Genomic DNA, 18247 nt, shown 5'->3' on the forward strand with positions numbered 1-18247 from the left:
TTAGAGTCCAAGCTTGGCTGCACTATATTATCCCCAGTGTGTAAAACAAATGTCTGAAAAATTGGTAGGGAAAAAAACTCATTAAATAGTAGAACTGTAGAAATGGTTTGTTTTTCTTCTCTCTACCTCACTACATTGAAACAATTTCCTGCAATAAATGCTTTTTATAATCAGCTGTATTAGTTATGGAGAAAAATGAATATCCGGAGGGCTTCTTCATCTGTAAATACCCCATTATGTTTCCATTACTTAGACAATAAACAACCCAATTATCTGAGTGCCCAAGAACTCAGGAAAATCACTCCAGCCTGTCCTTTTAGCCTGAGATTTCCTGACAACCCCAGGCTTCTCAATGCCTCGCCACTTTGGGCTTTACAATTTTATTTTTCGGTTCAACAGGTGGTTTGTAAGCATCAGTTATTTGCCAAGTGCTCTAGGTATATAACAACATATAAGAAGGGCAATGATTTCTGTCTTAGATTTCCTTACTTTTAGCAGGGAAGACAAAACATAAGTAGTCGTTCTAAAGATTAAGTTGAAGGAGGAAGAAATCCATGTATGAAATGAGTCGCCAGTCCAGGTTCAATACTGGATGCTTGGGGCTGGTGCACTGGGACGACCCAGAGGGAGGGTATGGGGAGGGAGGAGGGAGGAGGGTTCAGGAGGGGGAACACAGGTATACCTGTGGCGGATTCATTTCGATATTTGGCAAAACTAATACAATATTGTAAAGTTTAAAAATAAAATAAAATTAACATCAAAAAAAAGAAATCCAAGGTACTATAAAGGTATATGTAACAAGAAAACCACATCTAGTCTCAGGAGACAGGATTGTTGCTAGAAAAGCTGTTTTAAGTGAAGACCGCTAAGATGAGTATACGTTTGCCGGTTGTGAAAGGATAGGGCATTTGACAGTGGATGGTGGTGAGAACAATGGATTATGGATCTCAGTGAGACTGAGGGATTGTTTAAGAGTGATGTGGGAAAGGATAGGAGACTGTAAATCAGAGCTGGATTCTGAGGTGAAGGTTGCAGAAGCCGTATGTGATGTGGAACTGAGTTGCTAGGTGGGGGCTGGGAAAGGTCATTCAAGGTGAGGAAGCCAGTGATCTGAGCTGGTGTCCAATGGGTTCTACAGGTGGATGGATGCCTCATGGAGAAAAGAGGGGTGAGGCATTAAAGAAGGAACATCTCTGCTGTTGGTTGCTGTGTGTGCGATATCCTCTGCCTCAACTTCTTAGGCTGTGCATCCTTTTAAGGCCCACATAAAACATGACTTAGTCTATCACACCATCCCTATTTACCCAATTGGTTACATGCCTTCCTTCCTTTGATTTTATAGCATCAAATGTCTCATTGCATGAGTTGGTACTCAATGAACATTTGCTAAATTCAATACTTTCTGTGAGGTATCACTATTAGAAATGGACATGTTGAGCTTAATGAACTCCAGGTGTTTAACCTGGAACTCTGGTTATGTTCCAATAGTCAAGGCACATTGATTTAACTATTCTGAAAGCAGTTTTGTCTAGAGAATAACAATTTGTGTTTTTCATTTTGCATGCAGTCACATAGTTTAGGGAAAAAAGTTTCCAATCATTTCTGCTAAGACAAAACTATGACTTTTTAAGTAGTCACTTAATGTTTTTACTTCTATTCAATGTCTGGCTTGTAGACTCAGTTTTCTGTTGATAAACCTGCAGCATCAAATGAGATGCACGTATTCCAGACAGATGCTGCCAGTGTCTGGAATCAAAACAAATTATATCACTTGCCTGTCACCAAAGAATGCCTCTTCTGTCATTGCGGACCAATCTGTTTAATGACACAATTGCTGGGCTGTGGAGCAGATGACTGTTTCCTTTGTCACTCAGAATTCCTGGGATGCTGCAAAGAGAAAAACACTTGCAGCTTGATTGGTGTGTCTTGGTCCCTCCCTGAGTGGAGGTGAGGGGAATGACTATATTTTCCAGGGGGCAGTGGTCTACTTCTTTTAAGATGGATGGAAGGCTGTTTTCTGTGCTGCAAGTCTTGATGGCTAATTATTTGAAGCCAGAAGATCCCAAGTGCAATTTCAAACAGAGTTTGGAATGAACTCTTAAAACTTTGCCATGTGCAATATGCTGCTGCATGTTGTGTCTTGGGGTTCCATTAAGAGATGAATAAGAGCCCCCACCTTCCAGGATATCTCAGCAAAGAGACAGCTACTGATGAGCTGAAGTAGAAAGATGGAATAAAATGACTCCTTTTGACTAAGCTGAAGGACTCACAAGCGAGAGGCATCTGTTTGAATTTTCTGGAATAAATTGAGAAAGCTTCCTGGACAAGGTGTTCTAAGAAACTGGAATCAGTCTATTATGCAAGAACCAGGGAAGTTCTCTTCCTAAATTGCTTAATTTCTGGACCTGACACAGAGAGCACTGGGGTCTCTAGTTGTAGTACACAGAATGGGTGCTACCCTCAAATGCCCATTCTTTTGTTACAGCCCCAGAAATTCTAATTTAAATGATGTCAGGTAGGGCCCATGGAGAAGGCAATGGCACCCCACTCCAGTGGAAAATCCCATGGATGGAGGAGCCTAGTAGGCTGCAGTCCATGGGGTCGCTAAGAGTCAGACACGACTGAGCGACTTCACTTTTACTTTTCACTTCCATGCATTGGAGAAGGAAATGGCAACCCACTCCAGTGTTCTTGCCTGGAGAATCCCAGGGACGGGGGAGCCTGGTGGGCTGCCGTCTCTGGGGTCGCACAGAGTTGAACACGACTGAAGTGACTTAGCAGCAGTAGCAGCAGGGCCCAAGAAGGAAATGGCAACCCACTCCAGTGTTCTTGCCTGGAGAATCCCAGGGACGGGGAAGCCTGGTGGGCTGCCGTCCGTGGGGTCGCACAGAGTCCGACACGACTGAAGTGACTTAGCAGCCGCAGCAGCAGCAGGGCCCAAGAAACTGCAATTTAGATAGTTAATTTCAAAGAAAGTGGTCCATAAATCATACCTTTGATTGACTGGTATTAAATACAAAAAAGTAACTGGATTTTGTAAGATGGGTGGTTAGTTTCAAGGAAAGAAGAGATGTCCTGGGGGAAGATATAGTGGAAGAGCAGTAATTAGTGCTCTACTCTAAAGCAGGGGTGGAATTTCCTGCCCAGATACTGTGTACATTTTATTTGCATGTAATCTGCATAATTAGTGCTCCTTTTTCTTTGGATTTCTGACTGCTCCAAATCCTTTCATTAAAGAAGGGAAGCCAGGGTTGTCCTTCACCTTGAATTTTACCTAAGAACAGATTCATGGTATAGATATTTCTCCTGCTCCTCAGAGAATACCTAGGACAGAGAATTCATAACTTCCAGCTTCGCTTCAGTAACTGGAAAGTTTTCAAGGCGTTTTAAAATCCAGTTCCCTTATACTGTGTTTTGAGAGACAAAGGGAAACTCCGTTTAGTTCTTAGAGTTAGGCGTCTTGCATTGCGCCCACGAGGTGGCGCCCTCTCACCATTTCTGGCCTCCGTGCAGGTGAGTTGGCCTAGGGAGGGTGTATCTAAAAGCAGAGAACCTGGGAGATCCTATCAGCGTTACTAACAGGCTTGTGGGAATTATTCTTAGAACATTAGGAATGACAATATGCTGTGCTCTTTGTTCACTTGTTCCAGTCTCGTCTAAATGCTGGAGGTCGCAATATCCTGTTCCAACGTTAGCATCAATTGGCTAAATAGAAAACAGAAGAGCAACCTCACACAAAGGCAAGGGGGGAAAAAGATGAAAGAAAAAATTAAGACAGAAAAAAAACGAGAAAGAAATGAAATGAGGTCTGAGAGAATAAACACACTGTATGGGAAATATTGGGAGGTGAGAGGAGAGAAAAGTGGGCAGATGGTGATTCCAGGCTCAAAGAAAAGTCTTTCTTGCCCTTTTCCCAAAGTCAGCTGTCAAGGTCAGCTTGGACAGCCCTGCAGAGAACACAGGCCGTGGCATGCTGGTCCGAGATATGGGACTTGGCTCAAGAGCCCATGGTAGCCAGGTCGATGGTCATTTTCCTATTTCCTTCTCACAATCAGCTTGTTGAAAGTCATCCAAATGTCTATGATCCAGTAAAACCGTACTACCTTATGAAGCACTGTAGAGACTTCTGGACCTCTGTGATCTGTGGCTCCTGAATCTGAGGGCAGAGGTCTGAGGACCTGGATGAGCCTGGGGCCTGGCACTGTGCCGGTGCTGCTCCTTGGTGCGCATGCTTCTCAGCTATTCTGTTTGAACCCTCTCATTGCCACCTGCTCCACGTGTCACTCTCTGAATTCCCATAGGCCGTGGGACCTTGCACACATGTTGCAGAGCCATACTTGACCATGAGAAGGAATTTCCTTCAAATTTAGCTTGTATGAAGCAAATAAATGCCTTAAATATGAAAATAAAGGATAAAGCAAAATCTTTGCTAAAATATAGATTCTGCTGATCTGAAATGTTCGTCTCATTTTTTTTTTTAATGGAAAACAATTTTTAAAAACAATTTTTTCCCCTAAGTTTGTAAAGAATATGGATCTAACTTATGAACTCAGGTCCTAAACAAATGTTATTTGAAATAGTAAGCCAGATTATTCAGCTGCACTTTGTAAAGCAGAAGGCTGATTATGCCACATCTGTTTTTTAAAAATCAACAGCCTGAAAGATAAAGTTAACTACTAAGCTAAGTATTCAAAGTTCTCCATCAGCCTTTCCAGCCGTTTGTCTTACTCCCCTCCTAGATTTCATGTGTGTTTTTATAAAATGTATATCTTATACAGGGTTATCTATATTTTTGGAAGATTTTTATGTAAGACAGAGAACATTCCATTCTATCATATCCCAGTGTTGATTCAAATCTGGATTCAGGAGCTAATTTTGAGAACTGCACAGAGTGATGAAAACCTCACTTGAGGTTCTCCTGAGTAACTATAATGTTTACACAAGTTACAAAGTGGATGAATATCATTGCACATGTCTGAATTTCTCTGTAATAAATCTTAGGTAAAATCCAGTTTCTCCAAGTAAAACTCATCCTTTTAGCTATTAAGCAATTATTGGATAGGCCCCATTAGTAGCAAGCGCATGGCTCTGTGTTTCTCTTTGATAATAATAATAATGGATTCTTTCCTTAGGGCTCATCTCAATTGCCTTGAAGTATGACTTTGGTACCATTGTTTTGGCACCATTCAGTGATACTGGAACTTTGATCTGTATGATGTATGATAGGCAGAAATGAAGCTTCTAAAATACATGTACAATTGATGCAATTAAGATGAGCAGGCTGCAAAAGTAGTTTTTAAATTGTCTTTCTCTAGGAAAAGTGAATGGTATACTGAGTTAATTAGACCAAGGAGTACAATTCTGGTACAAGTGTGCACCTTTGAACTATAAACAGAGGAATTCTGTAGAGGTTGGAGTTGCTGAGCTAGAAGCCCAGGCCAGCCTTTGGGAGGCCAGCCTTTGGTTCTGGTGTTAGAATTGCTGAGGACTCACTTCACAGTCTTGTCTCCTAAAGTAGAATTTCTCTCGCTGTCCCTTGCACAGGAAGAAGAAAACACAGACTGGATCTAAGGGGTAAATCTAAGTGCTGCCATTTCCCACTTGAAGAGGGCTTTTTACACCAGGAATGAACAATACTCTTGTATTGTTCTTCTCTTCATTCTTGAAGGGTTATCACTGAGTACAGAGCTTCTCTCTGTGACTCCCTGCCTCTGGGGCTGTGACAATAGGGAGTCAGAAAAAATGTGCAGCATCACTGGGTTCATAGGTGGGTTTCATCACTGGGTTCATAGATGAGGAAGCCAAGGCACAGAGAAGAGACCAACAAAGTGAGTCAGTGGCTGAAGTGGGATTGGTGCTGGTGGTGGTGGTTTAGTCGCTAAGTCCTGTCCAACTCTTGGGATTCCGTGGATTGTAGTTGTCAGGCTTCTCTGTCCATGGGATTCTCCAGGCAAGAATACTGGAGTGGGTTGCCATTTCCTTCTCCAGGGGATCTTCGTGACCCAAGAATCGAACCCAGGTCTCCTGCATTGCAGGCAGATGATTTACCAACTGAGATATGAGGGAAGCCCAACTGGGATTAGGATCCAGATTACCTAACTGGTTTCCTGAATGCCTAATTAATATCCTTTCCGCTCACTACATCCTCCATTAGGTTCACTCATTCAGATATACATTCATTCAGACCTTTATTGTGCCAACATTTAATCAAGCAGGATATGGAAAGCTGTTTTGTTTTGACTTCTGTGATAAATGCTTATGCTTTAATGTATAGGATCCCATTGAATTGAGTCTTCAGAGATTAGTAATTGAGGCAACTGAAGCCCAGGGAAGTGAAAATAATTTGCCCACTTTTCTAGTTAAAGGGTAATACTGGTATTAGAATTTAAGTCCAGGTGGCATTAGGGGTAAAGAACCCGCCTAGCAATGCAAGAGACAAAAAAGATGCAGGTTCCAGGGCATGGCAACCCACTCCAGAATTCTTGCCTGAGGAATCCGATGGATAGAGGAGCCTGGTGGGTTATAGTCCATAGAGTTGCAAAGAGTTGTATATGACTCAAGTGACTTAGCACGCACACCCTAAATATAATTTTTTTCTTCCACATATCATTTTACTCTTCAGTTCAGTTCAGTTCAGTTCCTCAATCGTGTCCGACTCTTTGTGACCCCATGGACTACAGCATGCCAGGCCTCCCTGTCCGTCACCAACTCCCGTGAGTTTACTCAAACTAATGTCCATTGAATCAGTGATGCCATCCAACCATCTCATTCTCTGTCATCTCCCTCTCCTCGTGCCTTCAGTCTTTCCCAGCATCAGGGTCTTTTCCAATGAATCAGCTTTTTGCATCAGGTGGGTAAAGTATTGGAGTTTCAGCTTCAGCATCAGAAATCCCAGTGAATATTCAGGACTGATTTCCTTTAGGATGGACTGGTTGGATCTCCTTGCTGTCCAAGAGACTCTCAAGAGTCTTCTCCAACACCACAGCTCAAAAGCATCAATTCTTCAGCACTCAGCTTTCTTTATAGTCCAACTCTCACATCCATACATGACTATTGGAAAAACCGTAGCTTTGACCAGATGGACCTTTGTTGGCAAAGTAATGTCTCTGCTTTTGAATATGCTGTCTAGGTTGGTCATAACTTTTCTTCCAAGGAGCAAGCATCTTTTAATTTCATGGCTGCAGTTACCATCTGCAGTGATTTTGGAGCCCAAAAGAATAAAGTCTGCCACTGTTTCCACTGTCTCCCCATCTATTTCCCATGATGTGATGGGACCAGATGCCATGATCTTCATTTTCTGAATGTTGAGTTTTAAGCCAAGTTTTTCACTCTCCTCTTTCACTTTCATCAAGAGGCTCTTTAGTTCTTCTTTGCTTTCTGCCATAAGGGTGGTATCATCTGCATATCTGAGGTTATTGATATGTCTTCCGGCAATCTTGATTCCAGCTTGTGCTTCATCCAGCCCAGGGTGTCTCATGATGTACTCTGCATATAAGTTAAATAAGCAGGGTGACCTATACAGCCTTGACGTATTCCTTTCCTATTTGGAACCATTTTTTTACTCTTACCAGTGCTCAAAACAGTGTCAAGGATTGGGAAATGTACAGTATTTATTGTATATGGATTGAGCTACTTTATACTAGAGCATTTTCTACAATGACTTAGAAATGTGAGCTGTGGCTCCTATCATCAGTGAGCTCACATTTAATTTGAGAGAGACGTTGCATACATTAAAATTTAAGTAAAACTGTTAAGTCAAATGTCATTATCAAATTAGTGTATAATATTTAATGGACTGAAAAATGTTTTCAGCCTCACAATGGATGCTCATAGTGACTGATGAGTTAGATTGTGTGTCTGGTGAGTAAGGCATCATTTGTTTCATTTTCAATTTGTTGAGTGATTAACATATATTAGAAGAGTAAATAGACTTGGATTTTCAAATGTAGCAGATGTTTGAAATCCTTTTACCATCTGCAAAACAAGATTTAGAGAGATGCCGCCTATATATTTTTGCCTTCTAATTTATGAGAAATTCCCTTTTTCTTTTTAATTTAAGAGATATTTAAAAACTAGGATAAAGAGGAGTGTCAGTGAAGGAAAATTTTGAAGCGCAGCACATCAGAATTGAGTCTCGTGGTCTTGCTCCTCGCAGCGTGCCTGCTGGTAGTGTGTCGTGCTCAGTGAGTGGGACTCAGGCTCTCCTGTTATTCCAGCAACCTAGAGATCACGCGACTCATTCCTGTTGTTCCTACCCCGTACTCCATCTGACTAATCATGAATTCCTCCACTGCCACCACTTTCATCTTGTTTCTTTCTCATAGACTAACGCAAAATACTCCCAACCAGTGTGCCATGGGACTCAATACCCCCTCTAGTTGTTATTTTCCCAGACTGCAGTCAGAGTGACCTTTCAAAATGCCTTTCACCTCACCAACTCTTTAAAATCTTTCAAAAGATTTCTTATTACACAGTTCACAAAGGTATTTTTCTTCCGAAGGTCTATAAAGACAACTTTTTCTAGTCCTTTAAAAAAATTATCTTATTATTCATGCTCTCACACCATAAAATCTTTCTATATACTCTCCACCCCCCTCTTCCCCCGACCTGAAAAAGTGTTCCATTCTGAGCCCTTGGACTTGAGCTAAACTTTTCCTTCTCCAGTAAAGACCACCCTGACTCCCCTTTCCTTGTAGTATACTCTCACACAACCATGCACCTCTCTTTATTCACAGATGCAATTTTACCTTTAATTTGTGTCTGTCTCTCCCATTGCTGGATTCTCAGCCCAATTGATACTTGAATCAGGTCTGGTTTTGCTCACCGTTGTATTCTCAAGCACAACACAGTGCCCAGCACATGGAAGGAAATTTCTAAATATTTATTGATTGAACAATCTAAGAAAAGTGGGAGTATTATGATTCCAGGAAGGGGAGATTAAAATGTGCCTTAAAAGCAATCTTCTTTGGAAGCTGCATTCTACTGAAAAAAGTCTGAAGTTCTTTTTAGCTTTGCTGAGAATAGGTAAAAGAGCTCTGCCTTGTGTAGGACATAAAGAAATACTGGTCTGGATCAACAGTAGAGGCTCTAAAATCTAGATAAAGAATATTGATAGTGGCAGAATCTGTGTTAACAGGAAAGAATAACGGTTAGATCAGAAGGGGCTGTTGTAATAAAATTATTTCAATAAAAAACTTTCAGGCAATTTTTACATTCTCACTTGTTCTAGGCCTAAAGTCTGAATCTAATTGCCATTTATAAATATCCATAAGAATGTGATAAAGTCAGACAATCCCATGTTGGTTGTGCTGTGTTTTGGATGATTCTCAAGGATCCACTGCAAAGGACAATCCAATTGTAACTGGACCCACATACCTAGTGTTGCAGTGCTGAGGGTTGCCCATGCTTTGTGACTCTCTTGTTTTAGATTCAGCCCTAGGGAGGTGCTTCTCCCAGGTCAACCTCCATTTCTCTGAAACTACAAAGATTTATAAAGCCAGAGAGGGCTGCTGGCCCAAGGAACTCTGAAAGAAATGTTACAGCCCTGCAGACTGATTTTCTTAGTAACACTGCAAATGTCTCTGTGATGATGTATTGGTCAAGCGTAAGCTTCTTTTGCTGAAATTCTGGTAAATTGTCTGTTTTTAACATGAATGTTTCCCTTCTTAGTGATATCTGCCTGATTATAGCAGCAAACCTGTCTCTTCTCTGGGTACTTTACTCTGGTTTTTAGCCTTCTGAGGCTGGAGCTGAGGGAGACTTGTTAACTAGTGATCTAATTTGATTGGCATCAGGAAATAAATGCCTAGGAGTCCTCTGGTTCTGTCTCTTGACTGATAAAAAGAACCAAATCTGTTCTCCTGTTTTTCCTGGCTTCTTCTAAATTGGCTGTATGTTTTCAGGAAGCCTTAAAAGAGACCCTTTGTAGCAGTTTTATGCTCCCAAATCAATTTAACAAATGATAAGTGCAAGCCTTAGGTTGTGCATATGCAGATGAACAAGGCATATGTTTTTTTGTCCTCACTGAATTTAACATCTGGAAGAGACGTGAAATTAGAAGGTCTTGGACCATCATTCATTATACTGTTAGATGAATGAGGAAAGTATGAGGTTGAGAATCACATCCAGCAAGAAACAGAGATGCTTTCATAGTACATGTGAGATTTTTTTTTTTTTAAAGAACGGTAGGATCTCATCAGTGGGTAAACATGAATAAAATAGAGTCCTCCAGTTTGAGTTGCCTAAGGAATAGGCCAGAAGGCCATTGGAAATGAGAGGCTTAATCTCAGGATAGTTGTAAGAGAGAAAAAGTCTAGATTTTTCCATATAGAAAAGTCTTTTTAGTCAATTGAGGTGATATGGGAGCCAAAGAAAAATAGAATTTAGAGAATACACTTATTCAAGGACAGGAGAAAGAAAGACAGGAAATGAATAAGGGAGAGGCAAAGAGTAGGAAGCAGTGCCTGAAGCTGAAGGAGCTGGAGATTTTAAGTAGAGTGGTTGTTCAGTGGTGTTTCCAAATTATGGGAGAGGGAAGAAATAAGTAAATTTGGAATTGGGGTTACTAGCAAATATTCTCTTGACTCATAAATTCCACTGGCTTTTCCTTAAAACTTCTGGCTAAAGGGTAATGCTGCTACCCAACTAGGTCTTTATACAAGTAGCATCTTTTTCTTTTAATTAAAATAGTATTTCTATTTTCCTAAGGATCTTGAAACTGGAATTGTCAGTGTTTACTAAAATCTTTGTAGCTGTAAGCCTCTTTCTCGAGTCACTAGCCTCCTTAATGACTCCTGTTTCCTCCTGCTTTTTTTCCACAGAGTTCATCCTCCTCCCCTCCCTTCTGCTATTTAATTATGATCATTTCTCCCAGCATCTCTTTATCCAAGGACCTTCTAATGAATTTAAGATGCACACAACAAAGATGCAATTCAGAGTACATCACTTTTATCCTTAAAAACCTCTATAGCTTCTCATCTTTAAAGAGAAAAGTCTGAGCTCCTTGGACAGCAAAAAGGAACACTCAAAGCATATTTTTTTTTTCAATGAATAGGTTATTAAATAATCTTTTTGTCCTTTAGCACCGATCAGTTTGGGATGAGTCCCCATCTTTGTGTTCTCCGGCACCCAGTACAGTGTTGGGAGACACAACGCCTAGTATGTATTCAACAATCGAAAAATACGGGCTGCATTCTGGTCTTTGGAAAATGTCATCCTAAGCATAGCTTTGTCTACAAGTTTGAACCGACAAGGAAACAAAGCGTTAATCAGGCACGATGCTCAGAAATAGACGTAAGCTTAAAAGTATTTCTTAGTATGTGCAATTATTTTGGACAAGTAACACCATCTAATCTAATCCAGTGGCTCCGCTCTCCTGCTGCACATTAGTACACCCGGGGAGCTTTTTAAACGTTGGAGCTTCATCCCTTTCTAATCAGCTCATTTCATAATCATCCCTTCCAACAGTGGCTCTCCAGGTGTGGGCCCCACACCAGCAACTTTAGCATCACCTGGGAACTTGTTAGAACTCCAGAATCTTGGCCCAACCGCACACCTTTTGAATCAGAAATCTGGGAGTGGGAGGGCCCTTGTTCTGTTTTCACAAGCCCTCCAGGTGATTCTGATGTGTGTGAAGGTTGGAGAACCACTGATTTTTATCACTGAACTCTGACTCTTTGCTGTTGTGTCCCAACAAAAGAAGGTATTTCCCTCTGGTACATCACTACCGCAGAATGTATCATTTTGGGTCCAGGGAGCTTTTACTCCTTATCAGTTTTCATGGGGTCACCAGGTAGAATGAGACTGAGCCTCCTGCAGATGGGGACTATGATGATATTCCATCCTGGGCTCGTGTTCCTCTCTTGCCCTTAGAACCCCATCACTTAGCACAGGGCCTGGCAGGAAGTAGGTGTTCAATAAGGGCAAGAATAAAGCTATGAGAGTTGCTCAGGCCAACTGAAAGAAGTAGATGCATTAATCATGGTGTGTTTTCCTTAAACTGTGTTGTTTCAACAGTATTCATTAAAATAAATACTTTTTAGAAATTTATTTTGAATTGGAGTATAACTGTTCCAGTGATGGGGGTTTTGAGTAGTATGCTGTGTTTTGGGGAGAAAGCCTTGAGATGGGCTTTTCAATCGCTGCTGAGTCCAACTAGTTTTTCAGTAACAGTGACTGCTGTTTTAGTCCCCAGCATCAACTCCAAGACCCATTCTCTGTTGCTGTAAGCTGTCACTGCAAGCAAATAAGAACTAAAAAAAAAGTCAACTTACATTACATTAATAATCACAGAATACTTGTTTTCTTTCCTTGCTGCCAAACTCACATGCATGTGTGTGTACACACACACACACACACACACACACACACATAGTTGTAAGCTTGTTCCAATGGCAAGAGGGCTAGCATTCTGCTAAAGAAGGTGAAAGCTGGGTTTGGGCTGCTTGGGTTCAATTCCACCTCCACCCTTTACTAGTTGTGAGACTTTGGGTAGTTTATTTACTCTTTCCATACCTTATTTTCCTCATTCCAGGAACAACTTGACTTGTCTCACAGTTTTCCAGGTAAAACTGGTGTCCTTTACGTCCACTGATGAGAGGCTGCTCAAGCATTAGCTTCATGGCTTTCTTACTTGTATAAACCCTTTCATGGCCCTGGGAGGGGTCCTGGTATAGTAGTCACAGGTTCCTATATTTTTTGTAAATTTGCAAAAGTAGGATATCTGACCGCATTTGTATAAAGTTGCTGGTTTTTTCTCTCAGCCATCTCCCTTATCATTCTTCCCTGTTACAGGGCAGCAGTGGACTTGTCACTGCCATTTTGGAATCTAGTGAAGAGGAAGTGGGGGGCTTCCCTGGTGGCTCAGACGGACTACAGTCCATAGGATTGCAGAGTCAGACAAAACTGAAGTGATGTACAGCAGTGTACTTGTAATTTTTTATTTTCTTTAAAGAATTTTTTTTATTTTATTTTTAAACTTTACAATATTGTATTAGTTTTGCCAAATATCGAAATGAATCCGTGAAATTAGCCCACCAGGCTCCTCTGTCCATGGAAATTCCCAGGCAAGAATACTGGAGCGGGTTGCATTTCCTACCCTACGGGATCTCCTGACCCAGGGATTGGACTCCCATCTCTTTTGTCTCCTGTGTTGATAGGCTGATTCTTTACCACTGAGCCACCTGGGGAGCCTGGAACATGTTCTATACAATAGGTTTTATAAAAAAGATTGTGGTAGAGGGGCCTGAGCACTAGATCTGGTCTGCAGACCTGGGTTCCAGTGCTTCTGTTTACCAGTCACTTCAGCTTTCTAACCCTCAGTTTCTCCCATCTGTAGAACTTGTCTTGTAAGGACATTTGTAAGCATCAAATGAAGTGATTTCTGAAACAACATATTATAAACTGTAAATTATTGTAACTCAAGCTTTTTTTTAAAAAAAGACACAGATATGTGTACTGCAAATATCTTCTCCCACTCAGGAGCCTGCCTTTATTATTCACTTAATAATGTCTTTTGATGGATGTAAGTTATTGTGTGATAAACATAATTTTGATAAACATTAAATCATAAAATTTAAAAAGTGCGTTTGGCAATTTTTTGGTAATATCAGTGTTTTTTGTGTCCTGTTTACAAAGTCTTTACCTAACCAAAGGTCATGAGGACATCTGCCTAAAAATTATTATGTACTAGAGTTTTACTGTTTTGCCATTCAAATTAAAATTTCTTTGGGATTGATTTTTGGATGTGATGTAAGGTAAGGATTAAGATACATTTGTTTCCAACATGGATATTCAAATGACCTAGATCCATTTATTAAAAATACCTTTCCTTCCTCCTCTGTATTTTCAATGGCACCATTGCCATCAATCGGATCAGGTAGCCTCATATATTTGAGGATGTATTTGTACTCTATTCTGTCCAACTTGTCTAGTTGTCTGTCTTTGTACCAATCCTTCATTGTTTTAATTACTGTCCCTTTAAAATAGATGTTTTTATTTTGTAGTATAAAGTCACTCAACTTTCCATCTTCTTTAAGATTTTCTTATCAATTCTTGGTCCTTTTCACTTATATATCCCCTTAGTAAGTTACTCTTGCCACACATTTCTTCTAGGATTTTGATTTTGATTTTTTTTTGTCTATACATCAACATATTTTCAGTGTTGAGATTTCCAAATCATGAATGTGCTTTGTCTATTTATTTAGACCTATAATTACTCTCAGTAATACTTTGTAGTTTTCTATGCAGGGGTCTTTTTTTCTTAAATTTTTTTTTCATGAGTATGTGATGATTTTGGAAAAGACCTTGATGTTGGGCAAGATTGAGGGCAGGAGGAGAAGTGGGTGACAGAGGATGAGATGGTTGGATGGCATCCCCATTTCAATAGACATGAGTTTGAGCAAACTCTGGGAGATAGTGAAGGGAAACCTGGCATGCTGCAGTCCATGGGGTCACAAAGAGTCGGACTGAATGACAAAAACATAAACGGTATTGTTTCCGATTGTTTGTTGCCAGTAAAATGCAATTGCATTTTATTTTAATCACCTTGTAATCAGCAACCTTGCTAAATTGATTTTTTAATTCTAGTATTTATCAATAGATTAAAATTAAAACCTTTTCTATGTATACAATCATGTTACTTCAGTTCATGTTTTATAGGCTACCATATATTGGCTATTCACAGTACCACAGAAGCACAAGAAAATAAGGACTATTCTTGAGTCGGGGATTTGGGAGGTTACCTGGGTGAGGTTGAATTTAAGCTGAGCCTTTTTTTTTGTTTTAGAGCTCGAGACCCTTTAAAGAAAGTGGAGGTTATGACAGGGGGGAGTGCTTGCTATTTACTTTGACAACATTATGGAGGCATCTCTAGATGTGGAGTCATCTTCACTGCACTGCAGGCTTGTTTTTCATAAGCAGCCCTGATCCATTTAATTACTTGAAATTCAGAGGGTGCCTTACAGTAATTACAGTGATGATCAGTTAAGCAGCTCTCACTTTGGGAGCCCCTCCCTCACAACATTTCCACACACGGTTTCTTAAATTTCCAAACTCAAATTATTTCTTAAAGAAGTCAAGCTTAAAATCACTTCTTTCCTTCTCAGTGTCTTTCCTAGTAAAATGAACAAACAAGTAAAACTCCATTTCCTTTGAAGAACACAAATGATGGTAGCATTGATATTACTGTAAATTAGGGACTGTATTAACGTATGAGCAAAATAAAAGAAGCAGGCAAACAAACAAAAACCCAGAATTGGCTGTGTTTTATTTTGTTTTGTTTTGACAGGAGATAGCATTACAGCATACCACTGGATATATATATTTCATTTATGGAGGTATTGGGAAATGTTTCATGTGGATGGGTTTTGGAAGAAGTGGGCAGTGTGATCTGAATGGACAGAAAAATAGGAGAGGCCATCCAGGTGAAGGGGACTAAAGCAGGGAGGTTGTACATGGAAGGAGGATGCTGTCTGACAAGGAGAGGATTATGGGGCTTACCTGAACAGAGTATGGTGGGCAGAAGATAACTTAGTTGTTTACAGGTTAAAACCATTCATCCATTATTTCATACCAGCCCTAAGAGGAAAGCAGGGAACACTGAATGTTCAGTAAACACTGCATGTTGATTGTTGAGATAAGCCCCTTAAAGAATGGGAACTGAGGGTTGAAAGGCCATTAGCACTGACCTGGCAGACCTGGTCTGTAGAACTGCCCATGTGAGTAATGACAGAAGCCTGGATGAGGATGTAGCCATGGGAACAGAAAGGCAGCAACAAGGGACATTGGGGGATAATATCAAGCAAAGTGTGTAGGTGTGTGTGTGTGCGTGTGGGTGGGTGCATGCACTATGGTTGGGGGTGTGTGACGGAGAGGTTATAGTCAAAGAGAAGGCCCAACGTTCCTGTTTAATTGCCAGGTGGAGGTTAATGCTGCAGCCTGCTAGTTGAGGGCACAAATTGACATGATGAGTTTAATGTTTTGTCAGCATTTCTAAATAATATAAAAGATTGTTACATTTTATAGTAATAAATGTTGAAATGCACAAATAAGGGATTTACAACCTTTATGAAGTCAAAAAATTTTAAGTCATTTTTTAATGGGTGGAGTAAAAATTGACCCAAACTCTGTGCTGTCTTATTTAGAGATGACAGAGGTGTTAAATTCAGAAAGCTATTGAAAACCAGGTGCATTCAGGTGGGAGAGGACATACTGATTTTATGAGGACTGACCAAGGGAACTAAGGGTATTTTGTTAACAGAGAAAGAAACAAAAAGACGACAACGTTGCTCTCTGCAACAATCTGAAAGGCTGCCCCAAGGAAGAGGTGCTAGACTAATTCCCAGTGCACCCAAATGGTGGAACTGAGGCTAGGTGAAATGTGTTTTCTTTTACTATTAGAAGGACATTTTTTAGTCATAACTGACCTAAGATGCAGGAGAGGTCTCAGGAGGCTGTGACAGTCCATCAGTGGAGATTTTCAAGAAAGCTTTGTCACTTGATGAGGAGTTGGATGACATGCCCTTCCAACCCCAGGATTCTGTGATTTTATCAGAATTGTTTTCCTTTCAGCAGCTTTTGTATTTTGAACCAATTTGTCACTTTTTCCTGTCACTTTTGATTACAGGAAGTGGAATAAGGGTGGTAAAAACAGCCTCTTGGTTTTATTAGTGTTCTAGACACATTTGCAATAGAAATACAAGAATAAAGTGGTCTATACTTTTAAAATTCTCTTTCATGCTTTTTTTCTTGTAATACAGCTTTACTTTCAGGGAACCAAGATATTTTGCTTCACTCCATTAGCTAAGATCTATCTAATCAGCTCCTTTCTATTTTGACTTCTGAGAAAATGAAACTGATACAAACTTTAGATCGAAAGGTTTCATCTACTACTTACTGCTTGCAGGTACCACCAAGGTTTCTCTGTTTAGACCCCAGCTCCTGTGTACGTAGAGAGTTTACCTCCGAGGCTCATCACGGGTGGTAAAAGGAGTGTTTGTCTTTGTTAGAGTGATCCAGATTGTTTCTCCATTTGGAACCCATTTGGGTTGGAGTTCTCAAGATAACTCATGCCATCACTTTAGTCCTTTGCTTACAAGATTTCTTTTCTTTAAAATGAAATGTATGGTGTTTGGGGGAAGTGGTTTGACTCCATCGTAGCTTGGGGCTGACAGGCAACTTCAGATATCTCTTGAAAAAGCAAGTGTTCAGTGGAATTTAGAAATGGTTAATATTGAGCACAGACTCAACTGTTGAAAAACTCTGGTTTTCAGATATTCAGGTAACAAGTATGCATCCAATGTACTGGTCATAGTATTAAAGGAGTTTCTGGGTTCTGTGTCAATATGAGTCTTATTTTTCCTTACTTGTGCTAGGACTTATCTAGGTCTGCCCTCCTGATGATGTTCTCTATTAAAAAATAGTAATTACTGAAATGCTTTCCTTATTTCCTCCTTTTATTCAGTGCCAAATACATTACATTACACACATCACAGGAGCTAAATTAATGAATTGAACACTTTCTAGCCAACTCCTCTATTATTTGGAGAAATATTTGTACATTGTACAGGAACTGTTTAAAGAGTAGCAGTCAAAAACTAAATGGTGTGTGTTGGGGGGGTTAAAACTGATTCAGGCATTTTGTTTCAAAGAAGGTCCAATTATGTTTTTTTAAATTGTCAATTGTGATTAAAAAATGCATAATGTAACATTTACCTGCTTTACCATTTTAATTGTTCAATTCAGTAGTGGTAACTACTTTCACATTGTTGAGCAATGGAACGCTAGAATTTTTTCAACTTGCAAAATGGAAACTACACCCACTTAGCAACAACTCCTTTCCTGCTTTCTCCCAGCTTCTACAAACCACCATCCTTCTTTCTGTGAATTTAACACCTCTAGGTACCTCATATCAGAGGAGTCATGTCATTTTAATCTTTTTTGTGACCTACTTATTTCTCTTGCTATAATGTCTTCAGAGTTCATCCATGTTGTGCCATGTGTCAGGATTTCTTTTGCTTTTAAGGCTGAATAAAATTCCACTGTATGTATGTACCACATATTGTTTATCCACTCATCCACGAACATTTGGGCTGCTTCCATCTTTTGTCTATAGTGAATAGTGCTGCTATGAACATGGGTGGGCAAAGGAAGGCCTGATTTTTAAAGTAATTATAATACCTCCCCCAAAGAGCTTATCTTAAAATTGTTAAGGTTTAACAAAAATGGTGGCATCTGAGATGGTGTTGGA

At 40.1% G+C, this 18247-nt stretch overlaps 1 protein-coding gene across 7 annotated transcripts in view; it reads left to right on the forward strand.

The window, feature by feature from the left end:
- The window catches only part of FGF12 (fibroblast growth factor 12), a 650917-nt gene that overhangs the window by 316339 nt on the left and 316331 nt on the right, over nucleotides 1–18247 (forward strand). Inside the window, exon 1 of one of the 7 annotated variants that reach the window (XM_055568695.1) lies at nucleotides 11580–11701. The exons of 5 other annotated variants lie outside the window; for them this stretch is intronic. The gene's annotated coding sequence lies outside the window, so the exon portion shown is untranslated. Of the gene's footprint in view, nucleotides 1–11579; nucleotides 11702–15695; nucleotides 15717–18247 lie in introns of those variants that run through there. One more of the 7 variants, XM_055568699.1, reaches the window with a different exon arrangement.

The sequence above is a fragment of the Bubalus kerabau genome, chromosome 2 (assembly GCF_029407905.1).
Source record: "Bubalus kerabau isolate K-KA32 ecotype Philippines breed swamp buffalo chromosome 2, PCC_UOA_SB_1v2, whole genome shotgun sequence".
NCBI lineage: Eukaryota > Metazoa > Chordata > Mammalia > Artiodactyla > Bovidae > Bubalus > Bubalus kerabau.